This window comes from Macrotis lagotis, chromosome X (genome assembly GCF_037893015.1).
Source record: "Macrotis lagotis isolate mMagLag1 chromosome X, bilby.v1.9.chrom.fasta, whole genome shotgun sequence".
NCBI classification, from domain to species: domain Eukaryota; kingdom Metazoa; phylum Chordata; class Mammalia; order Peramelemorphia; family Peramelidae; genus Macrotis; species Macrotis lagotis.
Window position 1 is genome coordinate 463,046,099 of NC_133666.1, and position 25,636 is coordinate 463,071,734.

General features: G+C 35.4%; 1 protein-coding gene across 1 annotated transcript in view; it reads left to right on the forward strand.

The window, feature by feature from the left end:
• The first annotated feature begins 5,896 nt into the window (after nt 1-5,896).
• The window catches only part of LOC141501859 (uncharacterized), a 148,201-nt gene continuing 128,461 nt past the window's right edge, over nt 5,897-25,636 (forward strand). The window contains exon 1 of the mRNA XM_074206234.1: nt 5,897-6,185. The gene's annotated coding sequence lies outside the window, so the exon portion shown is untranslated. The remainder of the gene's footprint in view (nt 6,186-25,636) is intronic.

Below are 25,636 nucleotides of genomic sequence, written 5' to 3' on the forward strand. Positions count from 1 at the left end.
GAAAAGGAAACAGAATATTTAAATTAATCTATTTTTAAATTTAAAAATTTAAGTTAATCTATTTTAAAGTAAAGTTGAATAGTCTATTAATGAACTTCCTAAGAAAAATGCATCAAGATCAGATGGTTTAAGAGTGAATTCTACCAAACCTTTAAGATCAACTAATTTTAATACTAAATAAATTATTAGAAATAATAGACAAAAGGAGTCGTATTAAACTCCTTATATGAAATAAATATGGTGCTAGTAGCTAATAGCTAAACCAGGAAGAAAAAAACAGACAAAGAAAATTATAGACCAAGTTCACTAATTGATGCAAAAATCCTAAAATACTAGCTAGGAGGTTACAACAATATATCACAAAGATTATACATTGTGACCAAGTAAGAATTATACCAGGAATTCAGGGCTGGTTCAATATAAGGAAATCTATTAAGACAATTGATTATATTACTAACAAAAGTCATAGAAATCACATGACCATCTCAAGAGATACAAAAAAATTTTTGACAAAATACAACACTCATATTAGAAATACTCAGGCATAGCTATAAGTGGATTTTTCATTAAAATGATAAGAATCAGCTATCGAAAACATCAGTAATCTTTATCTGTTATGGAGATAAGCTAGAAACCTTCCCAAGAAGATCAGGAGTGAATCAGGGGGTGCCTATTCTTCACTGCCAATATTATTCAGTACTATACTAGAAAGGCTAATGATAGCAAAAGTACAAGAAAAGAAAATTGAAGGACTCATATTGAGTAATGAGGTAATAAAATGATCTCCTTTTGCAGATGATATGAGTATATTCTTAGAAAGTCCTTAAGATTCAACTAAAATGTTCATTGAATCAAATAGAAAAAATAGAATAGAAAATAAACTCACATGTATCTATATCTATGATATATGATATATATATGTATATATATCACAAAAAAGCCTTGCAAGAAAAAAATACTAAGATATATTTCATTTAAAATTTCCACTAGCCACTGACAGTATCAAATACCTATAAGTATACCTGCCAAGCAAAGCCACAAACTGTAAGAATGCAATTATAAGACACTTTTTAATATACAAATAAATTGGATTTAAATAATTGGAGAAATACTAAATATTCATGAGTAGGCCAAAACAATATAATAAAAATGATAGTTCTACCTAAATGAATCAACTTATTCAATACCATCCCAATTAAATTACCACCCAAAAATCATTTTATTGAACTAGGAAAAAATAGCAAAATTCAAGAACAAAAAGGTCAAGAACTCCTGAGAAACTCATGAAAAAAAAAAAGAATGTAAAAGAATAGTATCAGATCTTAAGCTATATTATTTGGTTATTATTGTAAAAACTATCTCTTACTGTTATACCAATAAATTATCATAATCTTATGTTTGATAAATATAAAGATTTAATTTTAGGGGATAAGAATTTACTAGTAAAGAAATGTAATGGGGATAAGCTAGAAAAGTGAAACAGGTATGGTAGAAACAAGTAGAAATCAATGTTGTTCATGTTTTAACAAAATCAAAATGGGTATATGACCTAGACATAAAGGAAAAATAAATTCTTGCTTGTTCTTCAGTCTTGAAGAAGACCATGACCTCAGAGAGATAATGTCATGACAAGGTAGTGAATTGGATTTGAGTAAAGGGGTTGTTATGTTAAGACACCAATCTCACTTTCTCCTTTGAAGCAATCTGAGCCCAGTGGCCAGATATGGATCAGAATGACTGAAGATGGTCCTGGATGTGAGACAATCAGGACTGACTTGTCTATGATCCCACAGCTAGCAAGTGTCAAGTGTCTGAGGTCAAATTTGAACTCAGGTCCTCCTGACTCTAGGGCTGATGCTCTGTTCACTGCACTAAACCATCTAGTTTCCCTATATATAAATTAGGACATGCAAAATATTACCTGTTAGATTTTATGGAGAGGAGAATAATTTATGAATAAACAACATGGAGAGCACTGTGAGATGTAAAATGCATAATTTTGATTACATTAAATTAAAAAGGTTTTGTACAAATAAAATCTCTGTAACCTAGATTAGAAAAAAAGCAGAAAATTGGGGGAGGGGAGTTTTATATACAGTTTTTTGGATAAAGGCCTCATTTCTTAAATATATAGAGAACTTTGTTAAATTTGGAAGACAATGAGTCATTCCTCAATTGATAAATGGTGAAAGGATATGAACTAACTACTAGTCCTTTGGTATCAAAAGAGGACCACACCTTCAGAGACAGAACTGATAGATGAAAGTATATATTGTTTATTTTCATACACACATATATATGTGTGCGTGTTTATGTCTATCTGTGTGTGTTTGTGTGTGTGTGTGTGTGTGTGTTTGTGTATTTGTGTGAAATGTTGGCCTTCTTTAGTGTGAAATTGGGAGGGAGGGAGGGAGAGAGACAGCTTGGATCTCAAACTATAACAAAAAAATTTTACAAGACAGGAAAATTGTTCAGTACTTTATGTAGCCCCTTTGATGAGGACCAAAGACTAAAGGAGCTATGACTGTGTCTGAGAAGAAGTCTCCCTTTCCCCCTTATCCTAACAAAGATAGGAGAGCTGAAATCTTAACAATGGTGAGAAGTGAAATAGTGGCTTAGGTAGAGAACTAAAGGACTAAGCAAATCCTAGTTAGTTCCTGATACCATTCTATGGAATGTATTCTAGTTGGGGGGGGGGTGTACAGGGGGACTAGAGGGGGGTTGTCAGTTCTGCTTTTCAACTCTTCCCTCACCCATTACATATATATCCATATACTCTATATCTATATCTATATCTATATCTATATATCTATATCTATATCTATATCTATATCTATATCTATATCTATATCTATATCTATATCATATATTATATATATATACTATATATATATATATATATATTGAGAGAGAGAGAGAGAGAGAGAGAGAGAGAGAGAGGTTGAGTGATTTCCCATCGTCACAACCCAGTAAATGTTAGAGGCTGGAATTGAACCCAAGTATTCCTAACTCCAAACTCAGCATGATCCACAATGCCACATAGGCTTCATCGAGGATAGGTTGATTCTGTTTTAATTCATTTTATTTTGCATCAAAATTTCCTCACATAAATTCAAATTTTGTTGAAAAGAAACTTCATTACTATAGAATATATGCAGGATAAAGTATTGTTTATGGCATATGGCATGACCATGTTGATAGTTTATTCACTGATCTGCTTAAGTACAATTAGGACATTTGATATTTTCAAATTAAAATTTGTAAGTTTTTATAAAAGATAGTCTTTTAGCCTTATTCTTTCTCTGCTGAGTGCTTCTCAGTAAGGCCATCAGCTTCTTTCTAAGGTCTATAGACTCAAAACTGAAAGTTTGAAGTTTGGAGAGAGCCGAGCCATAACTTTCTGAGAAAATCACATGCAATGTATCCTCAAACATTGCTGGGAAGGTTGCCTTGGGTATGCTCCAGAGAAAAGATGGCACAGTGGCCTGAGAACAAGCTCTCTAAGGTGTGATCATAGCCATCTGGTAGCTTCCTATTTTAACTAGTTATTCTTGCTAGCTATTGTAAGATCACTTGTTTTTATATTGCTAAAGAATTTCAAATGCTAAAGGCACACCTTTAAATTTCAGTACCCTTGGAAGAGCCCTGATTGCCCTGCCCAAGCTACAGCTCTGTGAGAAATTAAATGATGGTGATATTATAAAGAATAACCCAAGAAAAGATAAAGAAGGTAAAGGGCAAATCAAGAACATAAATCTCTAAGGTTTCTGAGTCAGTAAAAATAAGTGAAGAATAGATGTCATTGGAAGTCCTTTGAAACCCGAAGTACGGGAGTCAATAGTTTCCTGGAAACTTCTCACTTCTCCCTTATCTCCTTTTCATCTAAATAATAGTTGACTTCATACAAAATGTAGGAATTTAAGGTTTCTCATTTGATTCTTCCAACAAAGGTGTAAGAAAGTGCTTACAGGTATTATTATCCCCATTTTATAGATGAGGAAACTGAGGCTACAGAAAACTAAATGACTTGTCCAGAGTCCTACAGCTAGCAGAGTCTGGTTAGAGAAGGACTGATCCCATGTTTTCCTCATTCTAAGTTCAATGATTTATCTACCATGCTACATACTAACCTTTGCTTTGGCTCCATTGGTTAATGACTTTTCTCTTCATTTACCCTTGAGAATCTGATTTCAACTTCACCCTGGCTTTCTTTATATCCCTTATCACTCCCCTCCTCACTGAATCTTTTGCCAATTCTCTCACTCTTATTTTGACCCTGGAGTTGTAGAGATGCTAGCTCACAGCTTGCCCCTCCACTGACAATTTTCAGACCTTGCTTAAAAAAAACACTTTGCTGACATAAAAGAAAAACACAAACATATCTTTTATGAAACCTGTCCAATTTTACTTTGAAAATCTCATGCTGCATTTCAAATACAGCTTGAGCATAAGTCTAAGCACCAAAACAAAGTTTTGTTACAAAAGATTTACTGCTCCATGGATGGGGACTTTTAAGGCTCCGTCTGTTCTATAGGATTTTCCACTTAGGGGAATTTGTTGAAACCAGATCAGCAAAGCTTTGTTACCAAGAGCCATGCACATGAACATGGAAATATCTTGGTTGAACAGAATCCTGTGTTAAAATGAGATTCTTAAGAAGAAGCTTTTTAAAAAAAACAAACCTGTGTTCTTTCTACATAATGCTACAGAAGGTGCTAAAGATAAGAAAAGATGGGAACCTGACTTATGGAGAAACTAATCAAGAAAATTCTTTCTGGAAAATTTTCAAAATGACAGAAATATTTTTAAAAAATATGTAAATCCAGGTTTAAAAAAAAGATGCTATAGAGATAAGCATTAAAGTACCACTACTCACATCATAGGTGCCATGCTATATAAAGGTCAATATGTAGACCTTTACTAAAAGTAATGTAAATATGGTACCTTGTTCCTAATCATAAGAGATCTTCAGAGCATTGAGTTAATGGGTTTTACTATTTTTTTCAGCAAATTATATAACCTTTCCCACCTTTCATTTCAGAGGTCTTTTATTTAGATGATTTGGGGGAGTCAGAGTTTTTTGGATGAAAACCTTGCCTTTTGTGATTTGGGGCAAATCACCTCTATGGTTCAGTTCCTTAATTCTAAAATGAATGAGTTGGACTATAGCATCTCCAAAGTTCTTTCTAGCACTAAATTCTAGGATCCCATGATAATTAGCTAGTTGGAAATGGAGGACTTCACTGCACTCATTAATTAGGGAGAATTAAGTTTAATCATTAGATTAATATCCAACGCCTCTATATTTGCAAAGCTCTTTGTCATCCCTAAATCAAATTGCTCTGTATCCTTGTGGAAAAGGTCAAACTTAAGAGTCAAACTTTCTAGATGAAGACACAGAGATTAAATGTCTTATGAAGAAAGTCAATATTAGCAATGGGATTTGAACTCAGGATGTTTTTGTGGTTTTACCTTCATTTTCAAAGAGGACCAATAAAATTACAAGGTAATATCTTGCCTTAAAAATGAATTCTATTGGGGTGGTTAGGTGGTACAGTGGATAGAACACCATCCCTGGATTCAGGAGTACCTGAGTTCAAATCCAACCTCAGACACTTAATAATTACCTAGCTGTGTGGCCTTGGGCACACATTTGTTTTGCAAAAACCTAAAAAAAAAATGAATTGTATTTAAATTGCACAAAGTTGTCAGCCTTACTCTCTCTTTCTGCATCATTGAAGTTCAGTGGCAAGACAAAAGTCAGGATGACTAAAGATAAGAAAAGATGGGGACCTGATTTATGGGTAAACTAATCAAGAAAATCCTTTTTCTGGAAAATTTTCAAATTGACAGAATTTTTTTTTTAAAAAATCTGTAAATCAGGTAAAAAAAAAAAGATGCTGACCTGGGAGTCTTCCATGTCTGAACCAGCTCTAAAAACTCCACAGTGCCTACTTCAAGTGCTTTTTTGGCTGTTGGAACAGATTGTTTTCATCTGTGCATTTCATGGGAGAGAGGTTGGGAAGGGAAGGCAGTCTTCACCTTATTGGTGACAACTCACTAACTCACCATTGGTTTTCTGACCTGTCAGTTCCCCTCAACCTGGGGAATTCATCCTGCCTGTCTGCTGAGATGGTTTTACCGGATGTGGCTGTCATAAATGCAATACCTTTTTGGATTCACAGGTGAGTGGACAATGTTAGACAGACACTAAATTAGATGAGTAGCTCTGAAAAGGGATCAGTATGCCCTCACACTGGAGGTGCTAGTCCTCCTTGAATACCCACCCATATACCCTTGAACTAAGAATATCTATCATGTCTATGACTGAATGCTATGGTCTTATTCAAGCAAAACTCATACCGACAATCTGAATAATGGACTTCACTGGGAACTGTGACTGCCAAGTCAGGCTCATAAATTATATTTTAGTAGGATATTATATGTTGGTCCTGCTAAAGAGGCAAATATCAATCTTTCTTACTATTTGTACTTAAGAATAAACTGGAAAGCTAATCTAATCATTGACAGAAATAATCTCATAAAGAAGTTGGAATTCAAAAAATATTTTAAAAAGAAGTAGAAATTCAGCTTGGGGTTTCAATGAGGGTACTGAATCAATCACATCATCTCTCTTGTCTGACTCAAACCCAGTCATGGATCTCCTGTACAGCAAGCCCTTACAATTGACTAAGCAGGTTCCATTTGAACCCCATGAGTAATGAGACATTCATTCTGTTCCAAGGCAGAATATTCCATTTTGAGACTGTTCAGTTTTCCCTTAGATGTGCCTCAAATCTGCTTCTCTCTGATATCTGTTGATCACTTCCAGTTTAGAGCTCCATGACCTCTTCACTGTGTCATTTTTAAAAGACAACTTTTAGGTCATCTGACTTCCTCCCAGTTCCTTCAAGTAAAAATTGGATACTTTAGGAATATGTTTGGAGGAGATTCCTGTTCTGCTTTGACTTGAGCTTGATCCTTTGTGAAATCCCTTCTAATGATGAGATTCTGTGATTCAATTGAGGATTGTGTGGCATGGTTTGGAATCCCCTTCACTTTATTCCAGGTGCTCTCCAGATTGTCTTTTGGGGGGGGTAGCTTTTTGGGGAAGGAGTTTCTAGGAATTGCTGCCTTCACATTGCCATCTTGGCTCCACCCCCCAACCCTTGTCTTTTTTTTTTAATTGGATGAAAGATGAAGAACTTACAATGTTTAACTCAGATCAGCTCCATTTGACACCTTAGAGAAGCCCATAGTCACAAAAATCACTGTCAGAAGCAGGACCTAAATCCAGTTTTTCTGACTCGACAGCCTATTTCCTATCCATTAAACCATATCACCTCTACCTTTTCAATATACTTTCAAAAATGTGGTTCCTAGAACTGAAAATAATACTATAGATATCTTCTAAGGCAAAATGCATTAAAAATATTGCTTTCCTAAAGTGCCATAGTGGACAGAGAGCATGGGCTTGGACTTAGGAAAACCTGAGTACAAAGGCAGTCTCAGATATGTACCAGTTTTGTGAATCGGGAAAGGATATTTAACAGCTGTTTACCTGGGTTTCATCTATAGTTGGGCATAATAAAAGCACCTACCTCCTAGGGTTGCTGTATAGCTCAAATGAGATATTTATAAAGCACATAGAACTGTGTTGGACACACCTCTGACCCTTCCTTAAAGTAATCTGACATCATGTTAGCTTATCAAGTTTCCATGCCATACTGTTGACCAGAAATTTGAAGTTCTCAGATTTGCTAGATCTTTTTTATATAAAATGTTGTTTAGTCATATCCTCTCCATCCTGAACTTACAGGGTAAATTGTTTGAATTCAAGAATCAAACATAATATTTATTCCTACTGAGTTTCTTTTTAGATTTGACCAACATATTAGTCTATAGAGATCTTGACCAATTTAGAGGTTTATATTGTAGAGTGAAAAGGAGTTCTCTGTCTCTCTTATGAATAGTACTATGCATCACATCATAAGGGCCAAAACTAAGGTCAGGTTCATTTTTTCAGGAGGATTTATTTTAATGTGAAAGTTAATACATTCTATTAGGACCTGGTCACAAGAGCCTTTCACAATGATTGCAAAGAGAGTTTATTGGGCGTTTAGTATTCCAGGCTACATTGATGCCACTGTTTGTTAGAGTTTGGTATAAAGGAACCAAATGAGGAAAACATCAACAACAACAGCATCCCAGTCATCAAGAAACTTGTCATCAGCTTGAAATTTCATTTAAAAGTAATTTGTTCCCCATTCTTCTGGCAAATAGATGAAAAACATACAGACAATGTGAGACATTGTACTAAAAATCATTTGCTAAAGGTTATAAAAGGGCTAAAAGAATTCAAATGGTGAAACTTCCCAGAATGCAATTATATTACTAAGTCCTATTTGTGCCTTTCTTTTTTGCTTCCAAAGAAAGAAAGAAAGAACTTAGTGTACACCACTGTAGGTACTCGAGCTATAATTTTTGCAATGAAATATCATGAACTGTGTCATGGTATAGAGGCATTTAATTAGAGCAATTTAACACATTGTAACTCACCAATGATTTTGCATTCAGTATTTTGAAACAGCTGAGTTTTCAAAATGGGGAGATTTGTTCACCACTAAATATCAATGAGCCTCTGCAGCTGTGCAGCCACTCAGATCTGGCTTTGCATATGTAGCGTAATGACTCTTTAGGAACTTGAAAAACCACTGAAACAGTAGCAGAGAGAAAACTAACTAACAAGTGGTCTAAATCAACTTTGAAAATAAGCATCAGTCTTTATATCCTAGGCTTAATACTAGGTTTCATATCCTAGTAGTCCTAAAGTAAATTGAACAGTGGGCTAGAAAATAATTTAATGTGTCCCCATTTTTTGTTTAGTTTTCAAGAATGACTAAGTCATTATATTTCTTTTTTTAATCATGCTATTATTGATGCTTTACTGTACTAGGTCTAGCGTCAAGAAGACTTGAGTTCAAAGTACTGAGCATAGTGCCTGTCACTTACTAAGTACTCCATAAATGTTAGTGAATATTATTTTTTTATATTACTTGTTTCCTAACAAATATCTTTCCCTTTCTGACCCAACTATCTCCCTATCTTTCCTTTATATTTCCTTAAAAATGTTTTAAAAAAGAGCAGTTTGAAATGACATCAAAAATGTCTGGTTGCATATATGCAATGTTCAACATTTCTTTTCCCTTCTGCCAAAAAAAGGTGGGTGAGTATTAAGTGTTTTTATTTTAGTCTTCTCTACACTAAACCTGATCATAATAACATCATTTTTTAAAATATATATCTATATTTTTCCACCGTTGCCATTGCTTTATCGCTCAAGCGAGTCTATATTTTTTGGGGGGAGGGGGGTATTTTGTTTACTCTTAAACAAGAATAGTTTATTAATGTATAAAAACATTATTTGTACAAAATGAGAATAAATAAACATTAAATTAATAATAGACTTATAAAAATATAAAATAAAACATACAGAAAATATCAGACAGAAAAAATTAGAATGTTAAATTTATTATTATACTCTTTTAAAAATGCTAAATAGAATAAACATTCAGTTTCATACACAAAAAATATATATATAGTAGTTATTTTGCATATTATTCTGGTTCTGCTTACTTCACTCTGCATCAGTTTATGTCTTCCCTCTCTAAATATATCATTTCTGTCATTTCATAGGAGGTAGTACCATTCCATAGACTTCATATTTCATGATTTATTCACCTTTCCCCTATCAGTAGCTCCTATTTTGTTTCTAGCTCTTTGCTGCCACAAAATGTACTGGCATAAATATTTTAGTATATATTAATCCTTTTCTTTCTACAGCACTTAACAGTGCTGACCACAACTCCTTTCATAATCTTCTATCTTTTCTTGACTTCTGTGACATCACACTTTTAAATTTCCCTTCCAACCTCTATACTGTTTCTTCTCTTCCACCTTTCCTTGCTCTTCTCTTTCTCTTACTACTCCTTCTTTGTCTGCTTTAGTGGTTTCTTTTACTCATCTTCACCCTTAAATTTAAGTATTCCATAATGGTCTGTTGGGTCTCCTATCTTCTCTCCATTCAACCATCTCAACTCTCTCCCCAAACCTTGATCTTATTGGATTTTAAGTACCTCTCCAAATGTAAATTAGCAAATATTGGGTGGTTCAGGGCAAGACTAGGTAGCATAATGGATAGTATGTTGAGCCTGGAGTCAGGAAGACTCATCTTCATGAATTCAAATCTAACCCCAGACTTGGGCAAGAGTAACTCTGTTTGCCTCAATTTCTTATCTTTAAAAAGAGATGGAGAAGAAAATGAAAAACCACTCCAATAGTTTTTCCAGGAAAATCTCAAATGGGGTCATGAAGAGTCAGATGAGACTGAAAAATAACAGCAACAACTGCAATTTATAGTTTTTAAAAATTGCCTAGGGATACTGAAAAATTAAATGACCTATCCAAGAACCAAACAAGAGAAATCAGAAATGAATCTTGAACTCGGACCCTCTCAACATTGAAATAGACTCTTTATCTGCTTGCTTTTGCCAATAGGCACCCCAAAAATGTTCATTGGACTTAATGACATTGTACTGAATTGAATCAAAATCACTTCAAAAGTCTAGAAATGAGATAATATTCATAAAGCACTTTGTAAACCTTGAAGTAAATTATAAATAGGATCTATTATTATTATTGTTATTATTATTTCCCAACTTTTGCTCCTTTTTTCTTCAAGCCATCCTTCATACTAATGTCAGACTAATCAGTCTAATACCCAGCTATAAACATCTACTTTTATGCTAGAAACTTTTAATGGGTCCTTTTTACTGACTCTATAAAATCCATTTCCCTTACTGGACAATATACTCTTTAAGATCAGTGACCTTTATCTTTTTTTTGTCTTATTATGTTCTTCTGGAGGACCTATGATCCTTAGATTGTCTTTGTGTATCTTGTCTTTGAGTTCAATATGTTTTACTTACATTGTGAGAATATTTTCTTTTAAATTTATTGATTTTTATTTCAATTCTTCTAGATTATCTTTTACTTCTATGTAAAGTACACATTTTAATTTTTTCTTTGAGTTTTCTTTTTCCTGTAATCTTGGGTTATCTCAGCCTCTCCCAGTACCCCCCCCCTCCATTTTTCCTATCATTCACTTTCTAACTCCTTCCTCTCTGATTGTGATTTCCTTGGGGGCTGGATTGCAAAGCATTTTAGCCTCGTCCCCAACTTGATGATTCACAGTTCCCAGTCTAAAGTCTAACCTAATTTATTTTTAAGTCAGAACTGACCCTAAGTGGATACTGCTCTTTCCTTTAGGCTTCATTGAGTGCTGTACAGCTCTTACACTGGCAATTCAGAACTATACATTGCTGATGCTACAAGTTCTTTACCTAACTCCAAACACTGCTTGTACTATAGAGTTGTTAGATTAGCATAAGACTCAAAGACATGACTGGTTTATCTAGGACATACATGTATTAACTATGAGAGTCAGAATTTGATTCTAGTTTTTCTGATTCCAAATTCATACATTTTCCATTGAAACAAAATTATTATCTGTATCTGAATGGTATAATTCAACATCATAATGGAATTCTTATTGGGATTCTAGATGGATTAGTACAATCCCACACTCAGAAACCTTGCTGAGTTTCCTCTCTGTCTTATTCCTTTTTCTTGTCTCTTTGTCTCCATCTCTTCTTCTCTCACCATTTCTCTATATCTGTCTTCCCCCATCCTCTACTATTTCTTGATAATGCCCAGTAACTAAATTTTCACTATGTTTTATCTCATTAGAAAATATCTTGGCCAAGTTGCTTGACCTTTCTAGGTCTCAGTTACCTTGTTTCTAAAATGGAGTTGAAATTAAATGACTTTTAAAGCCCTTTCTAGATCTATTATTCTAATATATTATTTTTATATGAGTTTCTTCTTCCCATTACTTCCCTATCTCCAGAATGTTGAATCTGGTTCTTTTGCCATGTTCTGTCCTTTGTTAACTTTCTCACTTATGAGAGTTCCTTTTAAATTAAAGCCAGTCTTTTTCTAGGAAAAGGAGAGATGAATGCAGGAAGGAATGAAAGCCTGGCCTATTTCTGGTTGAGAAGGAAGGCATTTAGTTCCTTCCACAGACCATTAATATTTCATTTTTCAGAAGAAAATTGAACTGCACTTCTATACAAGTCAGTCATCCTCTTGCTTTCCTCCTTCATATAGTCCTACTGGAGAATGGTGATAGTGGAGAATGAATCTCAGGCAGCCTGGGTTGAAGCAGAGCATTGCCAACTTCTTCACATTTTAGTATGACAGAAATCCTAAGGTGTTAAGAAATAGGTGAAAACAGACTATTTAGATATTCATTTAAAGAATTGACAAAACTGACATTGGTTCTAAGGCATCATATGGGTTCTTGCACTGATAAGTTTTAAAAATTAGGATAAGTAATGCAATCCCATGCACTTACTTCATATAATTTTGAGAGAAAAATCCAAAATATACTGCAAGTTGAGGAGTTTCTCTAACAATGCCCATATGACACAAATACACAAATTAAGCTCCCATTTTTTGGCATAAAAGACTTCGATCCTATAACCTTCATACATATTTAACTTGAGTTGACTTCAATTGATTACAAAATATCTTCAACCCCATTTAACTTGCCTCTGTTGTGCCAAGAACATAAAAATGAGAGTTGAGACTGGAAGCAATGTGACTGTAAAATGGGCTTTAAAAAGAGTCTGGAAGAGTGTAATGTTCATTCTAGTTATGATTTTCAAAGAAGCATCTGGAATACTGTAATAGTTATTATTTGTCATGTGGAAGCCACAAGAGAAATATTCCCACCTAGCAGTAGTGTCATGATTTTGTTCTAACCTGTGCCAGAAAATTTTTTTTATGGTGTTGTAACTCCCCCTTATTCATTTCACCCTATATGGATTGCACTACTCTTTCTTATCCATTGGAAGCCCCTTTATTCCTCCCCTCTGTAGAAATGGTTTTCCTTTCAAAGGCCTCAGAAAAAATAATAAGAAACTTAAGTGGCCAAGACTCCACTTCTCACAAGGGTACCAGTTCTTCACACAGCCTCCTTCAGGAAAAGATAACTCTCTCTCTCTCTCTCTCTCTCTCTCTCTCTCTCTCTCTCTCTCTCTCTCTCTCTGTATATGTGTGTGTGAGAAATTATTTTTAAAAATGAATCAATAATCCTCTTTCATTTGTTCTGACCCTCCACAGCCAGGAACTTTGATGGCAAAATATGCTGCAGTTGTAAAATTGATTCTACCTTCACCCCCACCAAAATCTTTAGTAGGTTGCCCTATTTTCTCTGTTGAATTTTGGGTAATGACACTTACACACTTAGATCAGCAAGGTGATAGTTAAGTACATTTATCATAGTTAAATGACAAAGTAAATAGTAAAGTAAATACAGTTTTCAGAAATGGAAATTGGGTGATCAGGTATAAATAATCCTGAGAAGAAAATGGGATGGGAAAAGGGAGGAAGAAAATAGAGTTTCAGCAGTTTTTCTGAGCTATTATGAACAGTTCCAACAATCCAGCATCAATTCCATGTCTCTTGTGCATACATGGATCACACTATTCTTGTCCTATAGATAAGTGCTAAGGATTTTGACACTAGCATATCCCTTCATAGTTCATTAAACTTATTCTCTTTCTCCCCTCCCTCTTACCAATCTCTTTCCTCTTTCAAACTGTCTTTTTTTCTATTCATAGGTTAATAACCTTGAAATTATCCTCATCTCCTCACTATTTCTCACACCCTATTTATCCAGTCAGTTGTCATATTTTACCATTTTTACCTCTACCACATGTCATCCATATGACCCTCTTCTCTACCCAAATGGCAACTATCTTAGTTAAGATCACAATGCAGAGGCATTAGATTATATAGTCTTCTAACTGGTCTCCTTGCCTCAAGTATCTCTTCACCCAATCCATCCGAGATGTGACTGCAAAGTAGATTTCTTGAGGGTAGATTAGATCATGTCATTCAAAAACTCCAGGAGTTGCCTATTACTTTTAAAGAAAAGGTATTGGGGCATCTAGGTGCTACAGTAGATAGCCACTGGCCTTAGAATCAAGAAGATGGGATCTTGAATCCAACCTCAGACACTTGATGCTTGCTAGCTATGTGACCTTGGGTAAAACATTAAACCTGATCCCCCAGCATCCATGGCCATCTTCAGTCATTCTGATTCACATCTGGCCAATGGACCAGATGACTCTGGAGGAGAAAGTGAGGCTGGGATTTAGCACAATCCCCTTCATTTAAATTCAATTCATCTGTTTCTCATGGCATCTCTTCCCTGAAGTTATGGTCTTCTTCAAAAATAAAAAAAACATCCAAGTATCAACCCCTTTAATTGACTTTTGAATCCGTTATAATCTGGCCTCAATCTTCTAGCCTCATTGGGCATTAATCACTTGCCTGCAACTCAATGATCCACCAAATTAGCCTCTTTCCCTCATATTGAACATTCCATCTCTCCTCTCTTTCTTTTTTCCTTGGCTATCCACCCATGCCTAGAAGGCACTCCCTCCTCTCTTCTATCTCATAGAATCCCTCTCTGCCATCCAGGCACATATAGCTGAAGCCCTCCCTTTCTACCTGACTACTTTTTGATTACCTGACTTCCCCAACCTGACTGCTAGTGCCTCCCTCTCAAATTTCTTTGTATTTAATTACTTGGTATATATTTATTTATATATATATATTCTGTATCCACTTATATAAATGCTTATTATCTCTTTTATTAAAATAAGAGGTTTTGGAATAGAGATAGTTTCAATCTTTGAGTTTATTTCCTAGTCCTAGCACAGTAATTGGAACAGTAAGTTAAGTGATTGTTAATTGATTAATATTACCATAGATTCAGAGTTTTTTAAAGACCTTAAAGAAAATAAGTATTTATAACCACTACATTACTACTACAATGAAGAATTGTAAAATGCTTCTACTGAACCATAATCATCTATTACTGTATCTCTCATCACTGGGTTTTTGTGACACTGTTCTCTCTTGGTTCTCCTACCTCTGATTATTCCTTCTCAATCTGTTGTGTTGAATCATACATCTCCCTGTCAGTATACCCCAAGGCCTTATCCTGGGCTTTCTTATTTTTCTACTCTCTTTCTTGGAGATTCCATAAGCTCTTATGGGTTCACTTATCATTTCTAAATTGATAACTGTTTGATCTATGTATACAAACTTCATCTGTCTTCTGAGCTCCAGTCCAAACTCAGCACATTCAAACATATCCAAAACTGATCATTATATTTTATCTAAAACACACTCTTAATATTTCTATTTCTGCTGAGCGTACCACCATTCTTTTAGTCATCCAGATTCAAGCTCTTTAGGTTTTTGCAAGGCAATGTGGGGTTAAGTGGCTTGCCCAAGGTCACACAGCTACATAATTATTAAGTGTCTGAGACCAGATTTGAACCCAGGTACTCCTGACTCCAGGGCCAGTGCTTTATCCACTGCACCACCTAGCCGCCTCAAGATTCAAACTCTTAAAGTCATTCTGAATTCCTTTTCTCTCATACCCATATCTAGTCAGTTGTAAAGTTTTATTGATTCTAGGTCCACATCTCTCCCTTGGCCACTCCCCAGTTCAAATCATGTCCTCTTGATTAGATATGGTAAGAACCTATTCTTCCTGCCTCATGTTTCTCCCCTCTCCAATGATCCTCCACATAGTTGCCAAATTGAGAATTCCAAAGAATCCTTCTGATGTCAACAATGAGTCAGTCAACAAACATTTTAAAGTGCCTACTATGCAACAAGCTCTATGCTCAAGAGGTTATGATGGCTTCTAATTGGCTTTATTGTTGTTTAAGTCATTCTTTCAGTTATGACTAGTGAGACCCCATTTGGGATTTCTTGACAAAGATAATGAAGTGGTTTTCCATTTCCTTCTCCAACTCATTTACAGATGAGGAAAAAAGAGGCAAGCAAGGTTGAGTGACTTACCCAGGGTAAAACAACTAGTAAGTGTCTGAGTCTTGATTTGAACTCAGGAAAATGAACTTTCCTGACTCCAGTTCTGACACTTTATCCATTGTGCCACCTAACTGCCTTTAGAATAAATCAGAATCTTTTTTGTTTGATGTTTAAAGCTCTTCATGGTCTGTTCATCCACCATTTGACATTTTTTTTTAACAGGAAGGAACCAAGTATTTATTAAGTGCCAACTGTATTGCTCTAAACACTTTACTAAGATTACATACATCTAATCCTCACAGCAAAACACATTATTCACCTTCTTATACTCTATGATCCAGTCAAACTGGCCTGTTTGCTAGCCTTCATATGCAGCAATCTTTCATCCAGTTCTGGGTTCCATGTGTACCTCTGTTCTTTGGGCCTGGAATTCACTCTTCTATTATCTCCATTTTATAGAATGCCTATCTTCCTTCAAAGCTCAGGTCTAAGACCATTTGCTACATGAGACCTTTTCTGATTCCCTCTTCCCACCAGCAGTTAATTTGTATTTTATTTAAATGTATTTTGAATATGATTCTATGTGTACCTGCCTATGATGCTTATATGTGTCCCTCCTCTGACATGTATTGAGTGTGATACTTTGATGGACTTTACGATTTTTATTCTAGAAGTTTCCTTAGTGTCTGGGACTCTCATCTCTCAACCTAATCAGTTCCCTTTTTCCTTCATTTTGTGGAGAAGACCAAGTCAGCCATGCTTCATTATTGTTGATTTGTTTTCAGTCATGTCTAACTTTTCGTGTCCCCATTTGGAGTTTTCTTGTCAAAGATACTGAAATGGTTTGACATTCTCTTCTCTAGCTCATTTTACATATGAGGAACCTGAGGCAGGGTTAAGTGAGTTGCCCAGGGTCACACAGCTGTGTTTAATTCCTCTACTAACTCTTTATCAGGAATTTGTCACCAGATTCCTTCAATGGGACCTTCCCCACAACTCCCTTTGTGAGTTCCTTGAGAGCAAGGACTATTTCAATTTTGTCTCTGCATCCCAACATGGACCATAGTGTGTGGTACATAGTAAACTTCAAAACTCCTTGTTTATTGATTAAAGTTTGCATCTTCTCTAGCACTTAACACAGTGGTCTGCACACACTAGGTGCTTAATATAACTGTTTTGATTTACTGACTTGTTGAGATGTGACTTTGTTCCCTGTTGGTTCTTATCCTTCCTTTACAATAAATAGTGGATCAAAGTTTGATGTCCCATTCCCTCCTTTTGATCAATAAGTCATCTATATTTTATTGGCATCTTCCTCTGCAAGATGAATTTTTTCCAAGCTGCTACACACATTTCTTATCTTAGTTTTATTTTAGACCTATACTTCTTAAGGCGTCTCCTTCAATGAATTAAGACTTTAATGAACATTTTAAATTAGAGATAAAACATCTTTAAACCAATCACAAAGGTGGCCATCCAAAGCACTAGCTTTGATATAGTACTCTGTTAATTACATGAACCCAGTTCCCTCTCTTTAGAAATTTAGAATTTACTGTTCTAATTGTCAAGGTTGCTCCAGGATGGAGTTGGTCTTGCTCTTCTCAGAATCTAAACTCATGAATTCTCAAACTTCTGGAATAGAACAAATGATTTGAAGCTGAGCGTTACAAAGAGAACTTAAAAATAATTTAATTCAAATTTTTATTGTTATTATTTTGTTGATAAGTGTAAAGCAAGGCATATTGGGCTAAATGTGAATGCCATATATGGGTAAGGATGTGAATTCCCTTAATGCAACTTGTTTCTGTCTTAAGATTTATTTAACCCTCAAAATTGGCCTGGTGCAATCTTTGGTCTATGTCCCTATAAATGTCCTGCCCTGTGGGCAGAGAGGGTGAATTTGGCAACTTGGGGACTGCAGATACTTGCAGCAGTGCATTGATTTGTAGGCAGATATATGTATGGATGTGTAGTCCCTATACCCCCTAAAAACCCTCTGCCTCCACAGTTACAAAATAAACTGTGTGAATCTGCTCCCCTGGACTTTCCAACATTCCTTTGGTTTGTCTGAATCCCTGAACCTACTGTTACAAAAAAGCTCCCATCATAAAATTATTTATGCCCATTTCTTTTTTTTTTTTTTTTGGTGGGGAGGGAATAAGTCAGTCAGGGTAAGTGACTTCTCCAGGATCACACAATGGTTAATGCCAAATATTTGACCTGGATTTGGATTCAGATCTACCAGTCTTCCAGGGCCTGTGCTTTATACCTTGCACTCTATGTACTAGCTGCCCCTCATGTCCAATTTTTTTGTGTTTTGGGGTTTTGTTGGCAAAGATACTAGAATAGTTTCCCATTTCCTTCTCCAACTCATTTTATAGAGGAAACTGAGGCAAACAGGGATAAGTGACTTGCCCAGGTCACACAGAGTAAGCGTCTGAGGCTGGATTTGAGCTCAAGTCCTTCTGACTCCAATTCTGAACTCTATTCACTGTATAACCTACTTGCCCCTAGTCCAATTCTACCCAGCTTCAATTTTTATTTTTATTTTTTATTTAAGGCAATGGAGTTCTGTGACTTGCCCAAGGTGACACAGCTAGGCAATCATTAAGTGTCTGATGTTAGATTTGAACTCAAGTCCTTCTGACTCCAGGGCCAGTGCTCTATTAACTGTGCCACCTAGCTGCCCCTACCTTGCTTCAATTTTGAAGAAAAGAAAACTAATGCTGAGAGAGGCTGGCCTCTAATCATTCAGGATATGGTAGATAATTTCAAATCTATACCCTTAAACTCCAAATCTGAAATTCTAACCATGATACCATGCTACTCCTTAATTTGAAAGTAGTCAAACAAAAAACAAAAAACTAAACAAAAACAAAACAAAAAACACTTGGATCATAGAGTTTTAAGATATCTCCTAGTCCAAAATCTTCTCTTAAAAAAAAAAGAAAGGAAAAAAATGATAGAAAGCTACTCCCCCAAGTTCATATGAATAAGTTAGCATGGCCATAATGCAAATTCAAGTCTTTTTTTTCCCCTGAAACTCTTCTTTTCATGGCAACAAACCACCCCTTAGCAATGTTTGCTACCAGTTTAATATAGCTATTTTCAATAAAAGAAGATCTAGCATCAGGGGGAACATGTCATCATCTGAAGCCTGGGCAAAAGATCAAAGGCAGCCAAGGTGGGGGGAGGAGTTCAAATTTTCCTAAACAGTAGGATTGAAATGATCATTGAAATGAATGAATGCATTTGGCAATTATTCCTTTTGAATGAATTCAATTCTGCTTTGGACAGGATCATGGAAGTGACCTTAATGGTCTGTTTTTACAGATGATGAAAGTGAAACTGAAGGCAGCTGACTTGCCCAAGGACACACAGGATCATGTCCAGTTCCTTGGATGCATAACTGACACTCCACCATCCCTATATATTTTACTCTTAGCATTCCCAAATATAGACCCTCAGATATATTTCCTGTCTCTGACCTTGTGACCTAAGGATAAATAGGATCCACCACTTTTTTCTGAGCCATCACTACTGAATCTGTCATCTTGACTTCCCCTAACCCATCTGGACCCTTTTTTGGTCACAGACCACTGTCTCTAACTATCCATTTCCTTGGACTGATCCTGAGGATGAGTCAGGGGAAATAATTCTAGTGATCAGGAAAGAAAGGAAAAAAAAAACCCAGGATTTAAGAGAACCAAAGCCCCAATAATTATTTTGAACATACACAGGGAGGAGGGAAAGGAATGCTGCATTTAGGATCAGAGGACTCATTTCATATCCTGGCTTTTCAACTTAAGATTTTTCTGCTTTTAAGGGTTTTAGCTTCATCATCTGTAAAATGATAAACTTGGACTAGATTATATCTAAAGATCCTTCTAGCTCTAAATCCTCTGTGACTGATCAGCTTGTCAAATTGTTGTTAACCACTTCAATAAGAGGCAAAGCTGATGGGAGAAGCAATGAAAAAGAAACAGAAAGTAGAGTGACTCTCAAACTTCGAATTTGGAGTGGATAAGGGCAAGAGAAATCTTCACTATACCTTCAGAGAAGTTGGATGCATAAAGCACCTTTACTGACTTCATAAAGAGAATGCAAAGAGAACTTAGACTCAAATGTTCTCTCTAAGCATCAGTGTGCCCAATTAGAGAGAGAGAGAGAGAGAGAGAGAGAGAGAGAGAGAGAGAGAGGTATTCACATACACACACACACACACACACACACACACACACACACACACCCAAGTCAAAGGGCTGGGAACTGGACCTGTACTTTAGCTTTTTGGCTGCAACTTATAGTCTTAAAGAGCTGCTGGGGGTACTGAGTCCTTAACTTGCCTAGGGTCCCCTCAGACTTAAACACAGATCTTCCTAGCTCTGGATGTAGAATCTCTATTCTCTACATTGGGGGGGGGGTGTCATCAAACTTAAAAAAGCATCTCTGTGGGTCACATATTGATCTAGAAAATGTTAATTGATACTTTTATTTATTTTTTTAAACATTTCTCAATTTCATTTGATCTGATCAGACCTGTATTTGAGAGCTTTGCAGGCTGAATGTTATCCCAGGGGCTGTGAATATGACAACTCCATACCACAACATCTCAAGCAGAATTATTACACAGAAAAATACTCTTATCTATGCCCCAATATCAGAACTAATATCAAATACTACTATGAGCTTGGAGAGTTGTGGAAGCCACACAGATTATAGCCTCATACAAAGTTTGTTTTTATCTTAAGCAAAAAAAAAAAAAAAAAAAAAAAAGGACATTTGTATGTAACCAACAACAACAAAAAAATGTGAAAAATATAGGAGGATTAGGGCAGCATTGCTTCTTCTTCCTTGGTTAACATCTGAACTCATAAGATCATAGTTTTCTTGATTGAAACAGTCCTTAAAGGTAATCCATTTCAATCCCCTGCACAGTTTAGGAAGATTGTGTCTAATTGATTTACACAGGGAGTAAGCATCAGAGGTGAGATTTGAACTCACTGTGACTTTAGAGTCAACACTATATCCATTGTACTCCTCTTCCTTGAGGCACCTATGTACTATATTTGAAGTTATGTATAATAGGTTTAAAACTGTAGAATAATACCATATGATTAACCTGACTAACATAAAGCGTGAATAACAGGTTTTGTATGAATAGTTTAAAGTGAAAATATCAGGATATGATTCTATTTCTGACTTGTTTCAACTTTGTCTCTTTCCCTGGTTCCTCATGTTTCTATTTTGACCAAAAAACCCTAAGGGTCTTCCTCTCCCAGGTTGAGATATGTATATATATATATATATATATATGTAAAATAGAGGCCATTCTTTGATTCATTTCTTACTTAGCCTTAATTATTGTATGGGCATTGCCTCAGACAAATTGAGACTTGCTGTTAAAAACCTCACCTTAAAAGGGACAAGGTCTCCTACTGCATTAGGACTCTCTCTCCAGTTATCCTGATTTATATCTTGCCACTAGACCCTTTTGGCTCCAGAGAACAAAGTTAGGCTAGTGACTTTAAACAACTCTCCCTCTCTTAAATCCTATTCATTTGCATATCTTGGCATCACCTTCCAGATGTTGTGGACTCTTTAAGAATGAAGGACAACCAGAACAGCTCCTTAACTCTTCTTGACCTTTAAGGTGGTCCCTTTGGTTCACTTCCTTTCTCTCTCTGTATTCTATTGATCAACAATCTCAACTAACTTCTATTTATATGCAGTTGAATCACTGATTCATCTTTGATTCTTATCCCGGCTGAAGCAATCTTTAACTTTCTGTAAGAAATCTTTGTCTGGATATCATTCCAGTATCTCAAACTCAACTTTCCCAAACCAAATTTAATATATTTCCCCTTAAACCTATATTTATTTCTAACTTCACTATTTCTTTTAGTGATACCATCATTTATCCATTCTGCCATCTTCAAAACCCTGGAGTTGGTTGAATTCTTCTTTTCACTTTGGCTGTCTTATCCACTTACCAAATCCTGCCAATTCTGCCTCTCAACATCTCTCACCTTTAGTTCTCTCTTCTCTTTTCATTACATGAACTTCCTAACCTAAAAATCCCATCTCTCTACTTCACATAACTGCTAGAAAAAATAAACAACTCATACATATATATATATGTATACATATATATTATATATATATATATATATATATATATATATATATAAAATAGTCAGTCTTCTGATTTAACTTTTTCATTAGTTCCCTACTGCCTACTAAGTCTTAATCTATTTACTTAACATTCAAGGTCCTTTCCAACTGGCACCATTCTAACTTTCCAACTTGGAAAGGTGTTATTTTCCCTGGAAAGGTAGAAAGTATTCAGTTAGTGAGGAGCTTTACAAGCTAAACAGAAGAGATCATATTTTATCCTGGTGGTAATATTTAATATAATAATATACATAATATATAATAATATAATGTAATATAATAAAAATTTAATGTGATATTATACGATATGATATGATACAGTATAGTATGATACAATATGATACAATGCAATATATGATCTTATAATATAATATCTTGGTGGTATATTTAATCCTAGTGATAGAGTCACTGGAGTTCAGCAAACCAGGTAATGAGATGATCAAACCTCTGCTTTAGGGAAATTACTTTGGTAACTGAGCAGAGAATAAATTAGAAGGAGGAGAAAACAATCAGAAGGTTGTTGTAATAATATAGATGAGCAGTAGAAAAGACTAAACTAGAGGGGTGGCTGTGTGAGTGAAAAGAAGAAAACATGTAAGAGATGTCCTAAAGATAGAAATAATAAGATGTGGCAATGGATTGAATTTTTGAGCAACAGTAGAGTGTGGAATGACACCCTTGTGGTGAATCTGGGTAACTGGAAGGATATTGGTGTGCTCCATAATAAAGAAAAAAGATGGGACGTATGGAGGATTTAGAGGGGGAAATGAGTTCAGTGTTGAACATATTGAGTTTGATATGTTCAAAAAGTAGGTATTGTCATGAAATTAGAGAGCTCAGGAGAAAGTTTAGAGAATCAACTGTACAGAAATCATCACTGCTTCATGGGAACAGATGAGGCCTTGGGAGACACCTTTGTTTAGTAGGTATGATGTACATGAAGAACGATCAAAGGAGACTGAGAGAAAAAAAGTCAAACAGGAAGAGAACAAGAAGAGAAACAGTTTGAGGAGAGCAACTCTAAGAGATGGGGATCAATAAGTCAAATATAGAGGGCAAGAAGGACTAGAATTAATTTAATGACTGGAAAATGTCATGCTTAAATTTTCAGGGGGGGGGTCACATATTTACCTGTAACTTAAGGTATAAAGCTTAGTGTTTGCATAGACAAATTTTTTTTAATAGAAGGAATTGTTTTTACTTTTACTTTGTTTCCCCAGTACTTTGAATAGCTCAAAGTGAGTAGTAGAACTTCATAATCCTGAATGATAAATTGATTTTTGTGGTTCTAGATCTGTATCTACACATCTCTATAATAATAAAACAACAATAATAGCAATAATAATAATTGGCACTTATATAAAGATTACTTTGTAGCATGAACTGTGCTAAACCTTTTATAAATATTATTTTATTTGATCATCATAATAATCTTAGGAGGTAGGTACTATTCTTGTACCCATTTTACAGATGAAGAAACTAAGGTAAACATATTCCTGTCCCCTATTCACCCACTACCACCCCTCATATTTCAAATAATGGGAACAGGGTTTTGTTCATAATGCTAAAAAAGGAAACATTCCAGAAGAGATTTCATCAAAATGTAGATGCATTGTGCTGATGCTATGTTCAGTTGTTTTCAGTCATGACTGACTCTCCATGACCCTATTTGGGATTTTCCTGGCAAAGACACTGGAGTGGTTTGCCATTTTCTTCTCCAGCTCCATTTATAAGTGAGGATACTGAGGCAAACAGGGTCACATAGCTGGTTAGTATCTGAACAAGATTTGAACCCAGAAGAGAAGTCTTTCTAGCTCTAGGTCTGATATTCTATCCTCCGTGCCACATAACTGCCCATGTAAAAGATACTACATAGGCTCTCTAATCTTATAACAATAGAGATGAATTTTTTAAAGTTCCTTGGGTCCCCTATTAAAAATCAAACAAAGCATAACCTATGACATTCACCTGACAAGTTATGTTCCTTTTCTGCAAGTGAAGAATTTTCATCTTTGGAGTAAGCCCTCCTAAGATACCAGAACAAATTTTAGAGTTAGTAAAGGTTACTCCTCTTTTATATCTTATGCATGAACAATGCAAATGAGATAGTAATGTGAGTGCACACTAATGAAAAGTGATATAATATGTCAATGCCACAGAAATTCTAGATGAAGTCTTGAATGAATCTAACATGCCAAAGAACACTCCTAACAGATGCAGGAGAGCATTTCTGAAGGATTAGAAAGCCAGTGGGGAAGACTTCTTCACCTCTGATTCATTATTAATTTTATACAGAGAAAAGTCATGTTGTTATCTATGTTATCCACTCCACCTTCATGAAAAAAAAAGATTTATAAAAGATCAAAAAAAATCAAGGCACTTTGGATACTTTTTTTTAGGGAATTAATTCTATGATCACAGTTGGGCAAAGTAGTCTTTACAAATCTATGTCATTCAACATGTATTTTTATTTTTTATTTATTTTTTATTTTTTTAGGTTTTTGCTAGGCAATGGGGTTAAGTGGCTTGCCCAAGGCCACACAGCTAGGTAATTATTAAGTGTCTGAGGTCAGATTTGAACTCAGGTACTCCTGACTCCAAGGCTGATTCTCTATCCACTGCACCACCTAGCTGCCCTTCAACATGTATTTTTAAAGATTGTATTTCTTTATCTTGTCCAGTGTCACTCATCAACCTTTCTACACTCTTGATCAGCACAAAAGTTTTGACCTATTCAATTTCTAACTTAATCTATTTTGCCCCTCCTTAAGCAAACTGGTGGTCTCCTGCTCCTGGAAGTTCACTAAATTAGTGCCAGACTTAGTACAGACACCCACTTGACTTTAGCTCCTTTCTGGCTTAGAATTCCCAAACTCAAGATCCACCAGCTTTGGTCTTCCCAATAAAAAGGGATTAAAGGACACCAAGTGTCCCCCCAACATCTACATCATATCAGTATGCTATGGAGGAACATTATAATAAGAATTGAATAAGAAAGAAGTTTAGACTAAAAAAGATTAGTAAGTATGTATTATGAGTCACTGAATGACTGTCATTGACCAAATCTCCCACCAGATGATAGAGGCATTTCCTGGGATTTAACTTCACTTAACTAAATAATTACTTCAACTCTCCTCTTTAATTAAATTCAAAAAGATATTTATTTTATCCCTGTCATGTGCAAATCTGGGCCTTTATGTAAGCTGAATTCCTGACCAACTCCAGGTTTGTAGTCCAAATGGGCTTTTCCATCTTGACCTTATCAGGAGATTATGTTTCTTCTTCCAAAAAATTCATTTTGAAATAATAAAATGTGTTCATCAGGTCTAATTTATTCTAAATCATTCTATCTGTCTCTGACTATGACTGCATGAACATTGTAAATGATTAATACTGCAGTGCCCTTCTAGATAAACCTCTAAGTCTGAATCACTGTTATTCACTGCTGACTACATTGGTTCCCTATTTTAATACCAGATTCAGC